This window comes from Kogia breviceps, chromosome 16 (genome assembly GCF_026419965.1).
Source record: "Kogia breviceps isolate mKogBre1 chromosome 16, mKogBre1 haplotype 1, whole genome shotgun sequence".
NCBI classification, from domain to species: Eukaryota; Metazoa; Chordata; class Mammalia; order Artiodactyla; family Physeteridae; genus Kogia; species Kogia breviceps.
The window spans coordinates 13,395,499-13,414,107 of record NC_081325.1 but is presented as its reverse complement, the minus strand read 5'-3'; the positions used below and the strand labels follow the sequence as shown (position 1 = coordinate 13,414,107).

Sequence of the window (18,609 nt, the reverse complement as noted above, 5' to 3'; positions counted from 1 at the left end):
TTTGCCTGTGTCCTCTGGGATTTACCTTGACTATAAGTGGCTTATGTTTCCTGAAGCCAGGCAGAATAAGAACTTCGGTGTCTGGTGTTAAACTCCACCTATTATGCATACAAGTATATAGGAAATAAGGTAGTTTACTGAGCAAGTCATCAGCCTCTTTATAATATAAAAAGTATCAATGGGACCAGAACTAAGCCAAATCAGGTTAGTAAGAAATATTAAAGGAATTGTTTTCCATAGTTTCATTAATAGATTTTTTTAAAGGATATTTATGTATTTGCTAAAGAACAGACTGTATACTTTATATGGAAATGTGGAATTTACAAAGACTACATATGTATCTCTAATTCTATGGGTACGAAATTACTTTTATCTACTTATTATTCAATTTTTAAAATGCTGCATTTGTCCATCACCCACTATTTGGGCTGCAAGAGGAAAATAATACTGTACTAAGAACGTCGCAGTTATTGATCTTTTTTTTTTTTTTTTTTTTTTTTTTTTTGGTGGTACGTGGGCCTCTCACTGCTGTGGCCTCTCCCTTTGCGGAGCGCAGGCTCCGGACGCGCAGGCTCAGCGGCCATGGCTCACGGGCTCAGCCACTCCACGGCATGTGGGATCTTCCCGGACCGGGGCACGAACCCGTGTCCTCTGCATCGGCAGGCGGATTCTCAACCACTGCGCCACCAGGGAAGCCCGCAGTTATTGATCTTTTATCAAATGCATGCTTTTCATAGATGAGCAGTTTAACAAAGGAAAATGTAATACCATAGACCTCGCCTCGTGTAGAACTTTTAGAATCTTATCACATTAGTTCTCAACATAATGCACTCACCAGGAGTTTTATTTTATGCTGAGTCACCCTGTTGATTTCAGCATGAGCTTGGACCAATTAGGTTATATCACCAGTGATAAGCTAGATCAGTTCATGAGAGGATGCACTAATCACTAACTCACTTCATGTCTAAAGTAATTTGGACACTTTTCCTTTTAATGATATTCATAATTATGTGATACACTCTTTGGGTTTTCTAACCCCCTTGACAATATCATATAATAGATGAAGAGAAAAATACAATATATTTTCATCATGTGGATAAAACAAGGTGGACAACCTGGATGAAATTGAATCTATTATAATTTATAAAACTTTTAGCACATTCATCTAACTAAAAGGCTGGCTTCTACTTAAGTCTTTTACATTATCACCCAGGAATTGTAATTATACTGGCTATGACATGCCTAAATACTTAAATAGGCATATATCATTCTTAAAATTCACTAACAAGTATCGATAGATTTTCCTTCTGAGAACACTTGTGTTATCAAAATAATTCTACATAATATTATTGTTTTTATTAGTGGCACTGTGACAGAGTTAAAATAGTATTCACATTTCTTTTTTTTTTTTTTTTTTTGAATTTATACCTAAGTGATTTTCCTAAAATTCTATTTAACTTTCCCCCTTTCCTACACTACCTTCCCCTGATCCTTATTCTCCCTCTTTTCCTTCCCTGCCTCTCTTTCCCTCCAGGTCTTCCTTCCTTCTTTCCCTCTGAAGTAAATACTTTTTTTTTTTTTTCTTTTTTTGCGGTACGCGGGCCTCTCACTGCTGTGGCCTCTCCCGTTGCGGAGCACAGGCTCCGGATGTGCAGGCTCAGCGGCCACGGCTCACGGGCCCAGCCGCTCTGCGGCATGTGGGATCCTCCCGGACTGGGGCACAAACCTGTGTCCCCTGCATCGGCAGGCGGACTCTCAACCACTGCGCCACCAGGGAAGCCCCTGAAGTAGATTCTTAATTGAAAGAAAATAACTTCATCACTCTTAATGAAGATAAAATTACATTTAAAAAAATTATTCAGATTTGCTTAGTACAAAACCACTCTTAGCTAATCATTAAAGAATTTTAGTAAGAGAAGAATATCAAATGTCATTATTAATAATTATTGAGCACCAACTAAAAATTAGTTATTTCAGTTACTTTAGATAACTACCCTCTGAGGTAGGTCCTATTATCAAACCTCCATATTACAGATGAGAAAACAGGCTCAGAGTGATTAAGTAATAGCAACTGTGAGATGAAAGTTGCTTACAACCCAGGCACTCGGATTCCAGAACTAGTGGTCCTAGGCACTCAGCTACAAGTATGTGATATGTATTAACATATTTAAAGTGGGGGAGGCACACCACTCGAGTCACACAAAGACTTTACAAGGATAAAGGAGTCTCCAGATAATCAATTTCCAGATTTTAATTTCTTATGTGTTATTTCCTAACATCTCTTTTCCTACTTTCATATCAAACTTTCATATTAGAACTTCTCAACAAAACGAAACAAACTCTTGCCACTTGGCATAAAAAAAACACACAGCTCTCACCTCCCCAAATCTTATTCTGGGGCATTGCCCAGGGTGTAAAAAATCTCAAGAGGGCCAAATAAAAGGACAAGTCAAAATACTATTTGAGGAGAAATTGCCTTTAAACCATCCTAAACCAACCTTAGGGCTTCCCATCTTTCCCTGTCTTAGACATCCATATTTCAGGTAAAGGCCTTAGAAAAGGAGGAGTATTTGGCGGGGGCGGGGGGGGGGGGATGTTATTAAATCAGATATAGTGTAGAGTGTGTGAAAAAAAATGGTAGTTTCATTTAAAGACCTCACCTGCCTCTTCCAATTCTTCACTATTGTTAGAGAATGAATGACTTTTTTTTTTAACATTTATTTATTTACCTTGGTTGTGCTGCGTCTTAGTTGTGACAGGTGGGCTCCTTAGTTGCAGCATTCAAACTCTTAGCTGTGGCATGAGAACTCTTGGCTGCAGCATGCATGTGGGATCTAGTTCCCTGACCAGGAATCCAACCCAGGCCCCCTGCATCAGGAGCACGGAGTCTTAACCACTGCACCACCAGGGAGATCCCCCGAGAATGCGTGACTTTTGAGAAGAATCTGGTGAGAACAAAAGACAGGGAAAATCAATCGGAAGTTATGTATTAGCAGCTGGTCTACAACCAATTGTTGCTAACTTTGGAAGCCCAGGTGAAAATGACCAAATCAAATCATGCAAACATGCTAATTGGGCCAAAGTATACAGTGGTGCAAAGACAGTGGAAAGTCCCATCTATGAAATGGTATGTGCAGATGGTTTAAGTTAAGTAAACCTGGAATTTATGGCTGTCCATGGAATGGCCCACTGGGCAATGTCAGTGTCAGCCATATAATTATCTAAGTATAAACTGGAGATAGTTCATAACGGGAATAGTTCCCTTTATGTGATACCTGGCATACCTTACTTGGTGACCTCAAAGGGTAGATCTGGGCCCCGGGGTTTGTTTCTAGGTGACATGGGAAAACCCGAGGAACTGGATTGGTGGTTTCGGAAAGCTCCATTATTTGCTTGTGTCTCATAGTCACTTGTATTCTTTTAAATTATTATAATAGTAATGTTTAATACTAGATAAAAGCTCTGATTCTCATCAGTCTGTTTTGACTCTCTGACCTTTTTTTATTTTATTGTACTTATTTATTTTTTTAAAACGATTTTTTGTAACCCCACATTTGTTTATTTATTTATTTTTGACGGTGTTGGGTCTTCGTTTCTGTGCGAGCGCTTTCTCTAGTTGCGGCGAGCGGGGGCCACTCTTCATCGCGGTGCGCGGGCCTCCCACTATCGCGGCCTCTCTTGTTGCAGAGCACAGCCTCCAGACGCGCAGGCTCAGTAGTTGTGGCTCACGGGCCCAGTTGCTCCCCGGCATGTGGGATCTTCTCAGACCAGGGCTTGAACCCGTGTCCCCTGCATTGGCAGGCAGACTCTCAACCACTGTGCCACCAGGGAAGCTCCCTTTTTTTATTTTTATCTCAGCAAGATATAATAAAATAAAAACAATTATTTTCTGCTAATCTCAAGTACCTCTTCAGCCTTAGGAGCAGGGGAAGATCCAGTTATGTGGTGCTTGCTGTTTTTATAATTTGGGTGGACTTCTGTAAGAAAAAACAAAATTATAAGAATATGAAAAATAAATCACCAAAGTTACAAATTTTACACCAAAATTATGTATTTGAAAAAGCTGACAAACAGTCCAGACATCACAAAATCCAGAAAAATAACATAAATCTTTTATTAAGTACTTAACATATCCCATGATTCTTTTTTTCTTTTCTTGGCTCTATACTCATTACTTCTTCATATGAAAATGATTTTGTAATACGTTCCATAGAAAAATTAGAGAATTTGTTTTTTTTCCTCTAGCATGGTTTATTAGGATACGTTTTTAAAATATAGTAAAGGAAAGTTCATTTCATCTTCACAATTCAGTATTGATACTGTCATACATTTTTACAATTGTCAAGTTTATAAGAACCACTAATATAGGTTTCTGACTAGTCATTGATGAGAACGAAATTATTTGCTTATACTCTTATGAGTCTGATGACTGGAATAATTTAAAATAGATTAGCTTCTGGCCCCATGTATTTCAAACGTTGTTTCTCCTCCACCAGTCTTTTGATGCAGCGTGCTGTAGGATACATTCACAGAACAATATGACCCTGAGCTGGCATCTTTATGTTAGGGCAACAGGTAAGCCTGCAGAGCAGGAATTTTCCTGGAAGTCAGTACTACAACAGGATGGCTAGCGATAACTTAATCATACACAGAATTGACTATAAACATATCTCATAATTAAATGTACAACCAACTCAGCTTCTCCTTACCTATATCCCAGAAGTGCTACAGCCATGTCAACACCAAGGACAGGAAGGGAATTCAAGTGTAAAGAGTCAGCGGTCTTGACTAATTGTTGATAAAATCTTTTTTCTTTCTGTGAGTTTTACTAGAGCATATAAGTGAGCACATTTCAAGGGCTGCCTTGGAAAGGAGCCTGACAATTAACCAAGTAACACACATTATGGTGATCATTTAAAATACAGGGGTAATGTTTTCCAGGGGGTGCCAAATTAATCAAGTTATATAGGATAAAACACGGAGATGAAAACTGCAACATGATTTTAGATTTTTGTGCATTTTCAGTAAGACGATTAAAACAGCTTATTGAGAGCTCGAATTCTGGCATAACAGCATGACACGCTCTGCAGACCACTCCTCAAAAGATCGAAAACTCTGTAAGAACAGTGAGAGTCTGTGGTATTATCAAGAGCCATTCCCTCCCTCTACCCTCCCAGCTCAGCGAGGCAGAAACTCCTCTCCAGACTGGTACAGCACAGAGCACAGGGCTCCCTTGTGCCACAGCTAGCAGTGGGAGGGCTGCCTGCCTGGGAGAGGCAGGGCACCAGCATATCTCCTTCTGCCCCTAGCGACCTATTGCTGAAGCTAAGTTCTGGGTGTGTGGCAGAGAGGTGGAGGCTCCCTTCTTGTGCCCAGCCACCACTAGCGGGATGCAGTCACTACCTTGAGTGTGGCACCACTAAGGATGCTGGGGCCTCAGTGGTACCAGATGGTCAATCTTAGTAAAGTCTTTTTGGAGTTCTTCCCAGAAACTGAGGAAGTGAATAACTATACCCACTTGGTGACAGATATTTTTGCAGTCAAGTGATTTCCAATTCATTAATTTAAAAAAATGGAAGAAGGATCTATTGGATTAAAAAACAAATTTGAATGATATATTGTAAAGTGATTCAGGGCATATGATTTGGAAGTAGTTCAAAGAACTGAGTGACAATGCAGTTATAATATTCCTTCTGTTAATCCTGTTTTTTTTAAAATGTGGACAGAGTTCCTCAGCCTTTACATTTTTAAATATTAAAAGTAGATTAGAATTGATGCTGAATTCTGTCCCATTCTAGAAATAAATGATAATCATCTGCAAATAGATGAATTAATTGAAAAAGAGTCGCTTTCACCTCATCAAGATATATTTCCAATAAATATGTACTCTTTCTTCAATAAATATTTATCCAAATGTAGTATACATATAATATAAATAATTATCATAGTCAATGCAGGAGATATTTTTAAACTGTTTAAAATATAATTTATATATCATAAAATTCACTCATTTTAAGTGTGCAATTCAATGAATTTTATTATACTTACAGAGCTGTACAACCATCTTCACAATCTAATTTTAGAACATTTTCATCACCCTAAAAAGAAAACCTTGTGCCCATTTACAGTCGATTCCATTACTAACCCCAGCCCTAGGCAACCAATAATCTACTTTCTGTCTCTTTCAAAAAAAATATCATTGAGGGCTTCCCTGGTGGCGCAGTGGTCGAGAATCCGCCTGCCAATGCAGGGGACACGGGTTCCTGCCCCGGTCCGGGAAGACCCACGTGCCGCGGAGCGGCTGGGCCCGTGAGCCATGGCCGCTGAGCCTGCGCATCCGGAGCCTGTGCTCCGCAACGGGAGAGGCCACAACAGTGAGAGGCCCGCGTACCACAAAAAAAAAAAAAAAAAAAAAAAAAAAAAAAATCATTGAAACAGAAATCTATGTCTTTGTCTGGCTTCTTTCACTGAGCATAGTGTTTTTGAGGTTCATCCATGTTGTGGTATATATCACTATTTCATTCATTTGCGGGATAGAGCAATATTCCATTGTATAGATATACCACATTTTCAAAGATCCTTTCATTGGTTGATTGATATTTGTATTGTTTTCACTTTTTAGCTGTTTTAAATGATGTTGCTATGAACATTTCTATCAAGTACACTTGTGCACTTTGTGTATACAAGTATTTGTATTATTGTTTGTATTATATGTACTCTATTTCCAGAACAAGACAGAATTCAGCATCCATTCTATTTCAATTTTAATATTTATAGATGTGAAAACTGAGAAACTCTATCCACCTAAACAAACTAAATAAATAGGAGTGAAAAGAGTTTTATAACAGCATCATCACTTGATGTTTTGAACCAAGTAAAATGAAAACATATGTCTACACAATTCCACCTATGAGAGGAGTTGCTAGGTCATATAGTAAATCTATGCATAACTTTTCAAGAAACAAATTGTTTATCAAAAAGTGACTGCATCATTTTACATCGCTACCAGTAATTCATGAGGGTTTGAATTTCTCCACATCTTTGTACAACACCAGTTAATATCTATCTTGTTTATTACAAACATTCTAGTGGGTAAGTAATGACATCTCACTGTGTTTTTGATTTGCATTTCCCTAAAGACTAATGACACTGAGAATCTTTTCATGTGCTTTCTGGACATTTGTATGTCTTCAGAGAATTGCCTATTCAAATCTTTTGCCCACTTAAAATTATATTACTTATCTTGTTAATTATTAGGTTATAAGAGTTCTTTGTATGTTTGAAATACATGTAAAATATGATGATTTGAAAATTTATTCTCATAGTCTATAGGTTGTATTTTCAATTTCTTGATGGTGTCTTTTGAAGAGCAAATGGTTTTAATTCTGATGATGTACAATTTACCATTTTTTTTCTTTTATTGATTATATTTTGGGGGGTCATATCTAACCAGAATAAATAAATATTGGGATAAAATTTCATCAAGTGATATGGAGATATGAGTTTAAGAAGAAAAGGAATGATGTAAAATTTCCTATTAAAGAAAAGCTTGTTAATGTAGTTTTAAAAACTGATGATGGATATAAAATTATCTGGTATTTAGGTTCCACTGGCTACAATTCAAAGTTATGCAACTGTTTCATTTTAGAATGTCAGTTTACAATAAAACAATTTGCATCCCTTGCAACTCTCTAAGTGAGATGAAAAATTTTTATGCTCAATCTAAAAACGAGGGAGAAGGTACAGAGTCACAGTTTTTCAGAATTCTTTTTAAGGTATATAAGAGCAAAATCATCTAAAACCACTGTTAATGTATACACCCCTAAGAGGTTTTTCTCTTTGCAATGGCTGGCTGTTATCTTTCTGAGATTCCAGAGAACTACCAAGTGGAACTACCAGATTTTAAATTTAAAAGCCTCCCCCCCAGTAGTCATCCAATATTCCCCATCATTAAGTAATTTTGATTGAGGAGAGTAACAATTCATCTGGAATTAAGTCTCTGCCATCCTTAAACACGTCAGTCTTAAGAGCTCAGGGCACATCATATATATGTATGTATATATATGTATATAGTTTTTAAAGGCAGGTCTACTCAAGAGTGTAAAATCTGACATCTGTTGACTGAAGAAAAACGTACAACCTAAAAGTTTCGAGATTAAGTTTTATTCGGGCCTCTTACTAAGGACAGTTGCCTGGGACACAGCCTCTCAGATAACTCTGAGGAACCGCTCTGAAGAGATAAGGGAGGAACCAGTATATGTAGGAGTTCTGTGGGGTTTTCTGGTTTTGGTTTGTTTTTGTTTTTTTGCTTTAAAAAAGTGGTAGAACATCAAAAGATTACCGCTAATCACAAAGAACAGACTTCTAAAGTTCATGATCTTAGTGCTTTTACCTCTATGGGAAGATGCAAGAGTCTGGGCTTATTATTCCATAGATATGCATCTTTACTATCTAGGGCCAGTATCCAAAGCATAGACCGCTTTCGATTTTTCTCCATCCTAAAACTCCCCTCAGGGCTCATGGGCGGGGGCAGGGGCTGTTGCTTTGGCTTGATCCTAGTAGGTCCGGAAAAGTAGGCAGCATTCTCTGTCCACAAAGCTATTGCTATCTTACTAATTTTAAAGAACTTCTGAAGAAAAGTAGAGTATGTTTACTCTGATTTTCCCCTGTTAGCTTTCCATAATCATAAATGGTATCGGCACACTTGCTATTTAACCTTAGGAGTCAGGAATTTAACATTTTTTGCCGTGCTGCTACAGACTCCGGGCGCACACGGCTCCCCCTAGCTGCCAGAGCGCTCACGGCCCACCGCTCTCGCCCACTCCCTCCAGCCGCCTGGGGTCCGCGGAGAGCAAGAGACTGCGCAAGTGCGGGGCCGTCGACGTGGCCGGGAGACCATGGCTGGGGGTCCGCGCTGAGCCGCTGGCTCAAGTGGTTGTCTCCGGGCCTTCCGCCCTCCATCCTTTCCTCGCCCTAGAGTTTTACGGTGATTCAGGGGTTCGATGTGGACTGACGTCTCCCCAGAGACCATTTAGAAGGTCAGAGTGGACAGAATTTAGGCTGGGCAGTCCCCCGGCAAAAGCCCGAGTGGGCCTCCCGTGAAAGCCGAGTTGCGCGGGCTGCGCGCTCGCACTCGGGTCACGCGGGAGCCGGGCTGGTGGGCCGGGCGGCGCGGCCGCGTGACGTAGCGCGTGACGTGGCGCGCGGCTCCGGAGGCTTTGGCAGTTCCGGCGTGCGGGCGCGAGCGTGCGGGCCGCGGGGAACCGCGGGCTGGTCCCGGCTGAGCGCTCGGCGGCGGCTGTGCCGCGTTTGAGGGAGCGGGCGCTGGGCTGCGGCCGCCGGGCGGGGAGCTCTTCGGCCGGTGCCGAAGCGCCCGAGGTCTGGAAGGCACAGGTGGGGCTGCGGCCGGCAGGAGGGAGTCGCCCCTGTGCGGGCCCCCTAGGCGGGCGGGTTTGTGCGAGCGCCCCGAGCCCGCGGGCTGGCCGGGCGGGAAGGGCCGAGAAGGCCGCGGCCCCCAATCCAAGTCTCGGAGATGAAACTTTCCTGGAAGGAAGCAATTTTGGGAGAGAATAGCCTTAGAAGTTGTTCTTAGTTAACCGCTATCGCATAGATTTACGGAACCTTCGCGCTCCCTACTCCCCCTCCTCTATTTACTGGTTTGTCGCAGAGCGCCGCCTTTCTCGCTTCGGTCGCAGTCCTCCCGACGCATCTCTATTCATCAGTTTTTGCTGCCCCACCCCTGCTGTTTACGTTGGCTCTGAGAATCGATTATGCACCCTCACCCAGCGCTTACAGCTTCGTGAAAGTTCGATAGCCTTTCTTTCCAAAAAGGTCAATATTAGGAACGGATAGCTCGCGATTTTACTCCTTCAAATACGATTGTTCGTATTTATTAGGGATTGAGCACTGCAGCAGGTCCCTCCGACTTAATTTCTGCGTGTGGAAGAAGTTTCGCTTGGAATGCACAGTTTAGTGACACGGCATTATTGCGTTCCCGTAGGGCTGGCCCAGTTCTGCACTCTCTAATTGTAATGAATTGCTTTACTCTTTCTCTTAAGAATGCTCGAGATTTGCTTTAGTGTATTGTAATTTAACGTATTTGCCTTCAAGATTGTTGTTGGCCTGTGAAATTACGTTGCCTTAAATATTTAGGGATTCAGCAGTTTTCTTTGAAATTTCCAAAAGCAAGCCAAAAAAAGGTAATATAAGAATGCCCCCCCAATTAAAAATGGAGCTATTTTTTGATTCGCTCTCGTTCACATTAAAGGACCTCATTTGGTGACTTTATATGAAACGTGTTTGAAATAGGAAGCTTTTTTGTGCGTCGTCTCTTAACCTGTGGGGCTTTCTGAAACGTCATTGTGTGTAGTTCCTCTAGCAAGCCAGACAGGGTGGGATGCTACAGGAGGCAGTTACAGACAGGCCTTTGGAAGAAGCTCCCGCTCCTTTTTTTGTTTTGTTTTGTTTTGTAAAGGGCCAGATGGGTGGGCATTAGAGCAACTTCTGCTGCTCCTAGGGAGATGAGTAGTTGTATTATTAAAGACTACTAGTGATGTTGACCGTTAGCACGATAGTTACTACCTTCAGTGTTTATGGGATTGAATTAAGTCCAAGGGTTTGGATGAGAATTTAACCTTGGCTCCTCAGTATTTTTTTTAAAGCGCGTGCACACACGGTTATATTTGAAGCAAATATATTTTACTTCTTTTATTAGAACGTTTAAAAAATAACTTAAATGTGCCATTGGTATCTGGAGCCAGCTTTTGTTTGTGATTGAAGATGGTTATAGTGGTGTAGGTACTGTTTTATTTAATACTTCAGATTGACATTTCAAAGATTTTTTTCTGTCCCCAACTTTAAAAATTCAAGCGTCAAATCATGTAATAATAGTTTTTATCTTTTCAAGACACTTGATAAACACTTAACTATGGTTAAGGATATGATAGACATTGTTTTTTCTAAAGTCACCATTGTGTAAGTGCTATTCATGTGAAATGCATTTTCTCAGAGGCTACTGAGAATAAAGCAAATCCCAGAACAACGACAATAAAAATATAATATTTTAGTACAAACTTTTTTCTTTCTGTGTTGAGATTCCCAACTGCATTTCACCGGAAAGATACGCAGGCTCTTCTCCCTGCTAAATTTGTTTCTCTTCAGAGTGGAGATGCCCAGCAAGGAAGGCTGTTCAGCAGCAGCTGACCCATGGAATTACATCCCCCCCACCCACATGCACACACGTGTGTGCACATACATGCCTGCCTTCCCTTTGAATAGCTAGCTCTCCCATTTCCTTCAGTGACACATTATTTAGGAAATCTTTCAGCACACTATGTGAAATAAGCTTTGAAATAAAGATATATGCAAGGTCATATTGCTTCTACCTAGGGTTCCTTTATCGTGCCTTCTTTCTGCCTTTAAATGTTATCTATTTTTTTAAGGCTTAAGACCTAAGTCTACCATGAAACACTCCAAGTACCCTTCACACCTTCCTCACTCTGCTAACTTGTAAGCATAGCAGGAGGTTTAGCTTTGGAATCAGACATTTAATTTCATTTTCTTGACAAATATCTATTGAGCCTGACTCTTTGAATCTGTCTCTTCCATTTACTAGTTCATTTACTAGTTCTTGAACAAGCTGCTCAATGTTCGTAAAAGATTTTCTAAATCAGATCAAACCTCCAAGGATATGAGGAGTAAATGGAGCGTTAGAACAGTGCCAAGCACATCCAAAGAGCTTAATAAGAGGTAGTAAATTACGGTGCTTCTAAGCGCCACAGACCATGTGTGTTTTGTGTTTGCAGTATAATAGTGAGTGGTTTTAGAAGTGTTTTTAATTTGCGAACCCCCAAAATAATTTTTGTAAAACTATCCCCTTTGCACACGATAGGTGGTTTGATAATGTTTTACATCATACTTTCAGGTAGTTGGAAAGGATGCAGTTTCCCACGTGATATGGATACTGACATTTTAATATAAAATTGGTACATCACTCAACTATATCTCAAGGAGTATCATATTGCACTTTTATAGACATCACCATCAATTTAAAAAATACATGGTATTTTACACAGTTCCTTTTTCTTGAAATTATACTTTGATTTTTACCCACCCCCACTGAATATTATCTTAATGTAATTTATTTATGCCTGACAGCTTTTTATTCTGTCATACATGTCTTTAATAAAACTATTTGTGTAAGTTGAAACTAAGTTTTAAAACTTTCCTTTCACTGTAACTCTAGGAGTTATTTTTCTGCTGGATTGAATTATTACGAGTAGTAGTAGTTGGTCAGAACAGTATAATACCTGATGGATTTTGACAAAGAATAAATATGAAAAATGGAAGTTTAGTGGAAATTTATATCTTAACGAGATTGGTAGTTGGAGTCGTGCCTCAATTGAAATGGACACCTCTGACTTTTTTGGGCTGTTTCATAGTACCATGCCTTTCCATTCTGGGGAATACACCATAGTAAAAATAGGAATGAGTGAGGGGTATTTTTGGTAAAGTTTTGTAAAGTGGGAAGATTGAAAGGAGCTTGGAAGAGGAAAAACAACAGTATGATAGCTGAACTGCAGGCATATTCCCAGGGAGGTCAGTTTTAGTGAGGAGTACTAAATGGAAGTACAGGGATCTGGAAGCCTTTTTCTTAAGATTATATATGTTGTTGCAACATGTTCCTTGACAAATCTTCATGTGCCCTAGGGGTACACATTCCCTGATTTAAAGACCATTTGAGCAGTGGTTATCAGCCGGGGATGATTTTGCTGCCAGGGTACATTTGGCAATGTCTGGACACATTTTTGATCTATCACATGGCGGGTGGAGGGTGTGCTGCTTCTGGCATCTAGTAGATAGAGATCAGAGTGCGGTTCAACATCTTACAGTGATCAGGACAGCCCCCCATAACAAAGAATTTTCCAGCCCAAAATGTCAATCAAACCGAGGTTGAGAAGCCCTGGTTTAGAGGATTCGTTTTGGAATCAGACTATTTAACTCTATAACCCAGGGCAGTGGGTTAGTAAACTTTTTTTGTAAAGTGCCAGACGGTAGATAGTAAAATATTTTAGGCTTGTGGGACACATTTGATCTCTGTTGCATATCCATGTTTTTATAACCCTTTAAAAATGTGAAAATAATTATTAGCTTCACGGTCTTTCAGAAACGTGATCTAAGGCAGTTACTGCCTTCAAACCTCAATTTTTTTCCCCAAACCTCAATTTTTTTCCGCTCTGCAAAGTACTAGTGATAGTAACAATGCCTCAGGAGTTGTTTGTAAGGATTAAATGAGATAAACATCTAGCATAGTCTCCAGCACACATTAAACGCTCTGTAAATTGGGCGCTCTGTAAATTGGGCGTTGGTAGTAGTGGCATCCTGTAGCAAGTAGCAAAAAAGTGGGTGCCAGGTCACAGTGTTGTTCAAGACCCTATTCAAGTCAATTGGACAAACTTTAAAATTCTGGTTAAATTCCCAGATCAGCTCACAAGAGCCTGTTTAACCTCTGCTGTCTTCCTTTCTGAACTCTGAGCCTCCTTGTACCCTAAGGGATGTGGAGTGCAGAATTTCTGTCCCAGGTTTCTAAGGGAAGATCTACTGACAGTCTATTCTAAAGACAGGATTCCAGGGAAAGGAAATTTTATTTTGATAGGGGATTCAAAGTAGGGCAAGTGAGGTCTGATTATTGTCAATTGTATATGATGTTTTCTAAATTCGAGACTGAATATATACTCTCAACTACCATGAAGTCACTTCATGATAAGGCTAACCAATGGTTTGTTTCTTTTTCAGGTTAGAAAGTATGGTTAGGCCAGTTTTGGTGATGCCTTTATAATGTAAATTGTTGCAAAAACAGTCTTATCCTGTTATTATAATTTTTAATGAGATCACAGGAAGACAGTCTCTAAAACTGCAGTATCCACAGTAGGCACATGTGGGTATTGAGCGCTTGAGATGAAGGTACTTGGAATTGAGATCCGCTTCAAGCGTAAAATACACACTAAGTTTCAAAGACTTAATGCCAAAAAATAAGGTAAACTATCTCAATAATTTACATATTGGTACATGGTGAAATAATATTTTGGCTGTATTTGGATAAATAAATAGCATCACTGAGATTTCTTTTTACTTTTTAAATGTGGCTATTAGAAAATTTAAAATTACATATGTAGTTAACATAATTCTGTTAGACAATCTGCTCTAAAGCTTCAGTTTACTTTTTTAAAATTAGTAATTAATTTTTTATCTGGTACATATTATTAAGAATTAGATATTTTTATAAGACTGGCGGTGAAGATCAGAGGTCCCACCCTCCCAGCCTCATCCCTTACTTCCAAAGGCAGTATGTATCAATTTTGTTACCAATTCTTTGGGTCTTTCTGTCTAAATCTGTAAACAGGATGCTTATATTGCTACTTTATTTTATTTTTCAGTTTTAGGCATTGCCCATTAATTTCCTAGTAGGAAAGATGAAATTTTAGGTCTTCCATCCTATACCACAGGCACAGAAACTTTCTATCCATCCATCTTCTCAATATGGTTGTATTATAATTGTGCTCGCATCAAGATACATTATTTACATTATTATGACGTTAATCAAAACTGAAACATGCAGTACATGATTACTTTTCTTTCTAGCTTAGCATCTTGTTTTCCCTGGAGTTAATAAGTGTCTTGATTTTTATTTTCTTAGTTTACCATGTACTTATCACTGATTAAACCCTGAGTCATCCCACAGTTATTTATTGGGTTGGCCAAAAGGTTAGTTTGGTTTTTTCCGTAAGATGGCTCCAGTAGCACTTAGTTGTCTTTAACTTCATTCAAAACAATTTTGTTAGATTGTATGTGACAGCTGTCATATCTGCATGCATTTAAAAAAAGACATCAAAATTGGTGAATTTTAATATTGAAGATGGGAGAAAAACAACATTTTTGGCATATTGTGGTTATTAGTTTAAGAAAGGTAAAAACGCAATGAAAACACACAAAAAGATTTGTGCAGTGTATGGAGAAGGTGCTGTGACTGATCGAATGTGTCAAAAGTGGTTTGCGAAGTTTCGTGCTAGAGATTTCTCGCTGGACAACGCTCCGCAGTCGGGTAGACCAGTTGAAGTTCATAATGATCAAATCGAGACATTAATGAATAACAATCAACATTACACCACGCAGGAGATAGCTGACATACTCAAAATATCCAAATCAAGCATTGATAATCATTTACACCAGCTAGATTATGTTCATCATTTTGATGTTTGGGTTCCACATAAGTTAAGTGAAAAATACCTTCTTGATTGTATTTCCACATGAGATTCTCTACATAAGCGTGATGAAAACGTTCCTTTTTAAAAACAAATTGTGTGGGACTTCCCTGGTGGCGCAGTGGTTAAGAATCCACCTGCCAGTGCAGGCGACACGGGTTCGAACCCTGGTCCAGGAAGATCCCACATGCCACAGAGCAACTAAGCCCGTGCACCACAACTACTGAGCCTGTGCTCTAGAGCCCGCGAGCCACAACTACCGAGCCCACGTGCTACAACTGTTGAAGCCCGCGCACCTAGAGCCTGTGCTCTGCAACAAGAGAAGCCACTGCAATGAGAAGCCCACACACCGCAACGAAGAGTAGCCCGCGCTCGCCGCAACTAGAGAAAGCCCGTGCGCAGCAACAAAGACCCAATGCAGCCAAAAATAAATAAATAAATAATAAATAAATTTTTTTTAAAAAGTGACAGGTGATGAAAAGTGGATACTGTACAATAATGTGGAATGGAAGAGATCGTGGGGCAGGCCAAATGAACCACCACCACCCACACCAAAGGCTGGTCTTCATCCAAAGAAGGTGATGTTGTGTATATGGTGGGATTGGAAGGGAATCCTCTATTATGAGCTCCTTCTGGAAAACAAAACGATTAAATCCAACAAGTACCATTCCTAATTAGACCAGCTGAAAGCCGCACTCGAAAAAAAGTGTCCAGAATTAGTCAACAGAAAACACATAATCAGCATAACACAAGACTGCATGTTTCTTTGATGACCAGGCAAAAACTGTCAGAGCTTGGCTGGGAAGTTGTGATTGATCTGCCGTATTCACCAGACGTTGCACCTTCGGATTTCCATTCATTTCAGTCTTTATCTCTTAATGGAAAAATTTTCAATTCCCTGGAAGACTGTAAAAGACCTGGAACAGTTCTTTGCTCAAAAGGATAAAAAGTTTTGGGAAAATGTAATAACGAAGTTGCCTGAAAAATGGCAGAAGGTAGTGGAACAAAAGGGTGAATACATTCAATAAAGTTCTTGGTGAAAATGAAAAATGTGTGTTTTAGTTTAACTTAAAAACCAGAGGCATTTTTTGGCCAACCTAATAGATCTCTTCTCAAAACTTAAGAACACATCAGGTATTCTATCGATTTTAGTTGCTTGAAGACATCTCTGGAGTTCTGTCTTTTACTCCAGTAAGAACTGGTTGCATAATTGTCATCTATGAACTGCTGTCATCAGCCTTGTGATTCCTTTCATCAAACATGGAATCCAAGAAAAAGAAGGTGTAGTAGCTGAGCAATCACTTGGCTGGGTTTGGAAGTTATTTTCACTCAGTCATGAGTTAATTATACTATTTTCTTCTAACTTCTGTTAAGTTTAAGAAGTTCCTTAACAATCTTATTTCTCTTTTTATTTATTTATTTATTTTATGGATAAGCCCTTTTAAGATGGTCCCTTTGAGCCTAATGTTCTGAAATTTCATGGTTTGGGGTTTTTTTTCATCCTTTGTTCATTGGTCTTTTTACTCTGGGATTTCGTGCTTTCCAGGTCTGGGAAATTCTTTGAATTGTTTCTTCAGCTCTTCTCTCCCTGATATTTTTTAAATCTATTCTCTATTTCTGGAAGTTTTGTTATTCAGATGTCAGACCTTCTAGACTGAGTTCTCTCTAATTTTCTTGTCTGTTCTTTCCTATTTTTCATCTCTTTGTCTTTTTGCTCTGCTTTGCAGAAATTTTCTATAATTTTTTAACCTTATCTTCTCATCCCTCTATTGAGTTTTTCTTTCCAGCTATTTTTATACAATTTTTAAAAGCTCCTTTAGTTCTTTGTCCTTTTTTGTATGTGTATATCCTGTTTTTATTTCATAGATGCAGTATTTTCTTTTTCTTTATGTTGATACAAAGGTTTTTTGGAAGTGTTCTTCTCCCTGCATATTACCCATTTCAACCAAATTGCATTGTTCTTATTTTCTTTCATATTAGATGTTTTCCTCACCAGTTTTCTGATTCTTAGCTCTCTGCTTATGTATAAGATTGGGGCACTAAAATGTTAATTGGAGACTCTGGAGTAGAACCTATCAACCATGGCTTCTCTGTAGAGTTAGTTGCTTGGACAGTTCCTGGGGGAACTCTCAGTGTCACTTTCTTTAGGTGTTTCCTCTTGGTGGTGGTCAGATTTCTCAGAGAAGACACTTGTAATCTTTTTTCTGGAGTGGTACCTATCTGCTTGAACTCTTAAGACCCAAGTTGGGGAGAAAAGGTTGAAGGTCTCAGTATTCAGTATCTAATTTTTCATCCCCCTGTTTTTGATATTTACCCTTAATCATGTCTGATAGTTCTCTGTCCTGAGACATTTTATTTTATGCTCTTTTGAATTAAAATAGCCAATCTTCTTTCAGGGCTGGAGAGAAATAGTGTTTTGGGTTGCTTGGTATAGGAGAGGTCTCAAGGTCTACTTTGTAAATTAGCTTTGAATCAGTCCTTTTTTCAGCTCTACCTTTACTCCCTCTTCCAGAGGAAGACTGAATCCCATCAGTTCCTGTGCCTTTCGGAGGTTCTGTGATGAGATATAAATGGGGCTGTTTCTCTGGTTGCCCGATTGACAGTGTAGGCTTCAGCTTTCTCAAATCCGTCTTGTGAGTTACTACTTGTCTTCCTCCTTTTTCAGAAACAAAGCCCTGTTGACTCTTCATCCTCCCTCTTTGTGAGTTATGGCTTTGTTATTCGTTTTATTAAAGCATATAATAAGGTGCAATACAGTGCACTAACCTTAAATTTACGGATTTTTAAATGTATGTATACACCCATGTAATCACCATTCAGATCAAGATAGAGAGCATTTTCATATGCTGTAAGGTCCCCTCGTGTCCCTTCCAAGTCTATACCAACACCTGTAATTATTTTTGTTTCTATCATAATAGACTAGTTTTGCCTGTTCCTCAACCTTACCTATAAAATCATATAGTATAGTATAGTATAGTAGTCTCAATATGAAGTCTTTTGTATGTGGCTTCTTTTGTGCAGTTGGTGAGATTCATCAGCGTTACAGGCATCAATTTTTTTAAAAAAATTCCTGCATAATATAAATATGCCACTATTCATCCCTTCTCCTGTTGGGTGGGCATTGGGTTGTTTCTATTTTTTGGCTTTTGTAAATAAAGCTGCTATGAATATGATTGTACATGTTTTTGGTGTGTATATTCATTCATTTATCTTGGTTATATACCTCTAAATGGAATTGCTGGGTCATAGAGTGGGTGAATGTAGCTTCGGTAGAAATGCCAAATTTCCATAGTGGCTGTAGCGTTTTTCACTTCCACCAGCAAAGTATATGAGAGTTCCATTTGCCATC

At 39.3% G+C, this 18,609-nt stretch overlaps 1 protein-coding gene across 3 annotated transcripts in view; it reads left to right on the top strand.

The window, feature by feature from the left end:
• The window catches only part of SPART (spartin), a 378,687-nt gene that overhangs the window by 328,400 nt on the left and 31,678 nt on the right, over positions 1 to 18,609 (top strand). Inside the window, exon 1 of one of the 3 annotated variants that reach the window (XM_059042300.2) lies at positions 8,839 to 9,038. The exons of 1 other annotated variant lie outside the window; for it this stretch is intronic. The gene's annotated coding sequence lies outside the window, so the exon portion shown is untranslated. Of the gene's footprint in view, positions 1 to 8,838; positions 9,039 to 9,182; positions 9,394 to 18,609 lie in introns of those variants that run through there. One more of the 3 variants, XM_059042298.2, reaches the window with a different exon arrangement.